The sequence below is a fragment of the Diceros bicornis genome, chromosome 8 (genome assembly GCF_020826845.1).
Source record: "Diceros bicornis minor isolate mBicDic1 chromosome 8, mDicBic1.mat.cur, whole genome shotgun sequence".
NCBI lineage: Eukaryota > Metazoa > Chordata > Mammalia > Perissodactyla > Rhinocerotidae > Diceros > Diceros bicornis.
In genome coordinates this window covers 5,748,771-5,754,765 of record NC_080747.1, presented here as the reverse complement: position 1 = coordinate 5,754,765, position 5,995 = coordinate 5,748,771, and the positions used below count along the sequence as shown (strand labels likewise).

General features: G+C 53.2%; 1 long non-coding RNA gene across 1 annotated transcript; it reads right to left on the bottom strand.

Moving 5' to 3' along the window:
• On the bottom strand, positions 1-4,795 carry LOC131409458 (uncharacterized). The gene is made up of 3 exons (XR_009220926.1): positions 4,733-4,795; positions 1,559-1,603; positions 1-347 (listed from the first exon to the last, which is right to left on the bottom strand). It is a non-coding gene; the product is annotated as an uncharacterized LOC131409458 (long non-coding RNA).
• Positions 4,796-5,995: the final 1,200 nt, after the last annotated feature.

Sequence of the window (5,995 nt, the reverse complement as noted above, 5' to 3'; positions counted from 1 at the left end):
ACAGACAATGCAGCGGCTCCCCAGTCACTCAGTTTCTGGTAATTGCACTTAGTTTCCTGGTATTCAGGTCTCTGCCCCTTGGGCTCTTGAAGGTGCTACAGTGGGGACTCAGATATGGCCCCGAGCTTGACAAAGTTTTCATCGTCCCTATAGAACTCCTACAGTTAGGCCTGGCCAGAACCCAGCCACAGACCCAAAAGGCTTCCCTTTCGAGCTGTAGTCAAGCATATGTGAATTCTGGTTTCAGTCTCTGGGCTTGAATAGCTTGCTTTGCTGTTGAATTTTGGTTAGAGTGGGGTAGGGGTTGCCATAGGGACTCAGTTTACTCCATAAGCTCTTTTTCTATCCTGTAGAATCAAAAATAATTTGAAATGACACAAGAACCAAGGGTTAAAATAATCCTCTGGCTTATCTGCCCCCTCCTGCCCCCACTGCTGACCTGACTCCCCAGCTGAGCTCATGGAGGGACCCTCCCCGACAATCCGGGGGAAGAGGAAACAGGGCTCCGATGGCCTATCCTCCAGCCCCCACCCACCCCCCATGGCCACCCCACTCCCAATCCATGAGACCTGGGATCCTTCCCTTCCTCACTGCACAAACTCTGAATGAACCTCGACCACGTGCCAAGCACTAGCCTAGGCACCGGGACACAGGAGACACAGGCAAAGCCCTGTGTGCAGGGGTCAGGCTCAGGGTGTCCCCGAGGACATCAGGCAGGGACACAGCATCAGAGCTTGGCCCAGGGGTCCAGGCCGCTTGTGGGCTGCAGACATCCCCAGAACTCACAGGCTCTTGGCCCAGGCTGGATTCAGAGGCAGATCTCTAGACTCGAGGGCAGACCTGCCCTCGAGACCTGCCTACCTGGCAGACCCCAAGACCCCCAAGGTAGGCACTTAGAACCTTGGGAAGGACCTGGGTGCCAGAGCAGGAGCTCTGGGTGAGAGCTGGGGCCTGGGGACATTCAGGGCCCAATGATTGGAGCAGGACCAGCTGCCAGGATGGCTTCCATCTGGAGGGCCCTGAGCACAGCACAGGCATCAAAACCAGGCTTGGGGGTCAGGGGCAGGGGGAGCGGGGCCGGGAGCTGGAGGCTCTTTCCGCAGGCTTCCCAGGCAGTTTGTATGCAAGGCATGGACTGCCCGTCAGCCTCCTGCCCATGCAGAGCCCTGATGCCGGGCGCCCACTATGGTCTGGACCCTATGGAGAATTTACTGGTCCACAGGAAGTAGAAAGCACCAGATACTGAAGCCAAAATGGAGACAACTGTTGGAAATAAACCACAAAGCCCCTTTTCAAGGTGAAATGCACCAGGGGGGCAACCAGGTCCCTGTAGCCCGTTCTTATTCACAGTGAGCTCTCCCCATCTTCTGCCCAGGGTGGAACTCGCCATGACCCCAGGCTGCCCCGTGCCCAGTGAGCATGAGCACTCCTCAGTGCTCTACCACAAGGGCACCTTCCACGGCACCTCGTCTCTCAACGAATGTCACTGTCAGAGTTAGGAGGAATTCTCCTCTTTAGAAAATCATCACTTTTTCAGTGAAAATCAAAGAATACCAACCCGAGTTCTTGGCTCACGGAAGTCATCAAGGCCACAGAATGAATGCTAGTGAGAAAAACAAAAAAAGGAACAAAAACTATAAAATAAGACCAAAAGAAAATGAGGAAAAAAAAAGAAAAGAAAAAAAGATGTAAGATATGTAGTATGGAATTCAATGGCAGCATTTCACAAGAACTACTGTGGGACTGGGCTTGGAAAGAGGAAGTACGCAGGCTTCAGGGGGCGATTCCACCAGGGAAACCGGCCCTCGGCAATTCCACGACCTCGAGTTATCCCTAATCCCACTCCACAGACATGCGGCTAATTCAGACGGGGAAGGTGACACCAGGCTGGGACTTTTTGGTGCTGAGATGTGGCCTTCTTGTAGGACTTGTGCAGGACACTTTATAATTGGAGGAAGGACCCTCTGATGGCCATGATTGGTGGCTCCCACCAAAGGGCCAGGCAGAAGGATCAAGGGAGATTCCACCCCAGGTCATAGGTCACCCAGTCCATCCTGCAGAGACAGAACCCCTCCCCTACACCATCCCTGCCAGGGCCACTCTCCCAAGAGATTTACTATTTAAAATCTTTTGTGCCATTTGATTAGTCTACTTTAAAAAGAAAAACTAGCAGGGAAAAAAAAATGCCCTTAAAGGAAGGAAAAACTATACAGGTCAGTTTGAAAGTAGGTTTTTTTCCTTAACTTATTCATGAGTTGCTTTGGTCAAAAAGAATTGCTAGTCATTAGATGAAACATGTCTGAACATCATCTGGGGCTTTTGAAAATAATTCTTTTTTTTTTTCCCAAAACAAAGTAATAGCCCCCCTAAATTATTTATTGAAAAAATTAAAATCCGAACAGACAGCCACCAACTTTTAAGCAAGGTCTAGAATCATGAGAAGTTAAAGCTAGAAGGGCCCTTTGGAATCTCCTAGCTTTTTATTTTTCACACGGGGAAACTGAGGCCTGGGGAGGGGGAAGGACTTGCCAAGACCACCCAGCGGGGTGCGGCTGGGAAGAGTTCCTGACTACTGACAATGAGCGACTGACGGTGGCTGGAGTCATTTTTCCACCAGCACAGGCCAGGAGTTCCCCTGGGGAAAGGACGTTGACATGCATGCATCTTGGAGCATTTCTAGTCCTGTAGTCCTAACCAGGAGTCCGTATCTCTGTATGCCAGCCTTGGCAAGCCCTTTCTGTGATAAAAGGAGACAGACCAACCCACAAACATGTGCTGTGAGAAAAGAGTAAAAAAGAGCCAGAAAGAGGATTCAAACATTTCCCAGTTATTCCCCCTACTCCGCGTTACTCTATGTATGTGCCCATCCCACTTGATCTTTAATTCTAATCAGCAAGAACAAGTGTGGCATGGTTAAGTCCTTTTTTCCGTCATTTCTTGCTCTGTGACACATGTTGCTGACAAAACTCGTATAGCCCGCTGGGAGACGGAGACGTGGGTAGCACCCACCGCCTCTGGGCCTTGGGCTCAGAACGTGACATCCTCATTCTCACTTAACCCTCACAGCCCCCCAGGAGATGGGGGGTGCCATTCCAGCGGCAGAGAAGACCCAGGCAGGGAGCGGGGATGAACCCCCAGGCTGTCAGGACCCACCAGGGGCACAGCCAGGAGCGGAGCCCAGACACATCTGCCTGCAGAGCCAGCTTATCCCCAAGACATTCTTGAATTGAATTATACTTGAGATCCCCTCGGGTCCTCAAAATAGCCCCAGAAGGTTGAGGGGTGTGGACATCTGGCAGATGGGGAATCCTAGGAATCCACTTAAACCCGAATTCCCACAGGGGCTTCCAGGTTGCTGGCAGAACCCGCCCGGTCTCTGTGCGCGGACCCTCCAGCCGCGACCCTCTACTGCCCCCTGAGGACACCGCCGGCTGTGCAGGCCGGGAGGCCCAGACGCTGCAGGTGGAGATGGGACGATGCCAGGAAGGTGATTTCACCTGCGTGCAAGCCAACTCGCAGCAGAGAAAGGAGAGGAAGCTTCTAAAACTCGTCTACCATCTGGAGAGCTGTCTATCTCTCTGGGCACACCGTGTTTGATTCCCTCTGGGACAGAGGTGGCTGCCACCATTTTTAGATAGCCCTCAAGTCTGCCCTCTGGTGGCTTCCCTGACTTTGGCTTCCTCTCTCATAAGGCCTGCCTCAGACAGCTGAAGCCCAGAAACGCCCTTTCTCCCTCTTCTTCCCCAGGGTGACTGCGCATCGCCCTTCAAGATTGAGCCTGGGATCTCCTCCTAGGGCATGTTGTCCCTGACTGACCCCCCAGACGGGGTTAGAGCCCTTCACCGTGTTCCCACACGTGAGCTCACCTCTGTGACATAGAAAGTGCAATTATGGGTTTTCTCTCTACTCGTCTATTACTCGCTCTGCAAGCATTTGATGATGCCCTGTCCTGTGGCTAGAACCGTCTTGGATGAGGATGTGAAGTAAAGCTGGTCCCTGAGCTCAAGGAATTCGTGCCACCAGGCGGATGCACGGGAGGTGGCCAGTGCCGTGACAAAGACGCCGCGCACACACGTGGTCCTGAGCAGCACTCACTTGTCTGCCCGGACCATCAGCGAGCGTGTGGCGGAGGGGCTGGTGGGGTGGCTACGACATCCCTGGGGACCCCAGCCATCCCTTCCCAGCAGTGGCAGCAGGGACAAGTGTCTGCCTTTCTCAGGCTCACCTCACCATAATATGGTAACAATTGTAGGGAGACAAATGGGGCTGGATGTGAACACAGGACAGGCCAGCCCCACCTCCTCCTGGGAGGGAAGGGACTCTAAAATCACACAGCTGGTTTCTGGCATATAGAAGTCATGTAAGGTGAATGAGTCCGTCGGCCATAACCTCTGTCTGTGGCTGGTCTTTCACTCAAAAAAGAGGGTCGTTTCATCCTTCCTGGTGAGGTGGTGTCAGAGGGGTGCAGCAGAAGGTCTTTGTGAAAAAGACATCCCCCCCTTCCCTCACCCACAAAGTTGATCCCAGAATGCACTTTTTTTCCCTAGAACAGTGCTTGAAGGAGCTACTTATTTCTTGACGTGCCAATTTGGGGGGAATGGGGAAAAGAGGGGAGGGCGGGAGCACAGCCTGTTCTCTGGGCATCGTGAAACTGATGGGAAAACAGAAAAGATTCCACGCCGACGCCCCGTGGAAGGGAACCCAGTGGGTGGTCAGAGCTCAGACCACCTACCTTTTCCTCCAGTTCTTTCAGATGTCGCCTCTGGACCTCCAGCTTATCCTCCAGTTCTCGGATTCTCTGAAACACATGATGTTACATATCAGAAGAAGTAAAATTTCCGGGTCAAAACCTTGTTCATTGTTTGTCGTGGTGCAGCATACGAGCAGCACAGCATCCAGATGCCAAGTGGGCTGCTCGACTGACATCGCGCACAGGCCTGCGTCTCCACCACCGAGTCCAGCACCCTGGAGGCTCCCGCGGGCCCCAGAGTAACTGTTCTGATCTCCATCACTAAGAATTGATTTTGCCCGTTCTTGAAGGGTGTAGAAATAGAATTACACAGTGTGGACTCTTAAGACAGGATCCCTAAAACATAAACATCAAGACTGAGTAAGACACGGAGGCGCCCTGGCGGGATTGTGAATTTGAAGTGGCATCAAATTACAGTCATCGCTTAACAACGGGGGCATGTTCTGAGAAATGCATCATTAGGCGATTTCATCGTTGTACAAACATCATAGAGTGTACTTACACAAGCCTAGATGGTATAGTCTACTACACACCTAGGCTATGTGGCACTCATCTTATGGGGTCACCATCATATAGGCTGTCTGTCATTGACCAAAATGTCATTATGTGGCACGTGACTGTACCTACTTTTATTTAGCTGGAGCCCGGGAGCTGGGGCAGCAGGAGCGAATGTGGCAGGCCTTGCTGCGGCATCCACCCCAGCCTCTCCCCCTTAGCGCTGGATGCCAGGATGACCACCTGTCCTGGTTTGCCTGGGGACATTCCTGGTTTTAGTACTGAAAGGCTGGAGTCCAGGGAAGCCCCTCCGTCCTGGGCAGACTGGGGGACAGCTGGTCGCCCTACCCGGCACTGCGCCTGCCGAATGCCCCTGGGGGTGCTCACCCACCCTCGGCAGTCTGTCAATCCGTTCCTCCCAGCTCCACACAGCATCCCACCCAGGGGGTCTGGCAAGTACAACCTCCTCCAGTCTGTCAACAGCGCTTCGTCACCCCTCAAGCGCGGGAACCCCCAGACAACGGCCCAGCAGGCTGCAGCCTTGCCAGACCTGAATGTAGCTGACAGACTGCCTGTCAGGCTCAGGGGCGGGCGATTCAGATCAGCCCAAGTAAGCACGTGGCTTCCACGGACCATTCACCAGGTCCGGGGGAGACTTCTGTGCATTCTGCAGGGCAGTGATTCTAGGTCTCTGATCAGCGTCACCTGGAGGGCTTGCTACAATGCAGATCGCTGGGCCCCCACCAGAGT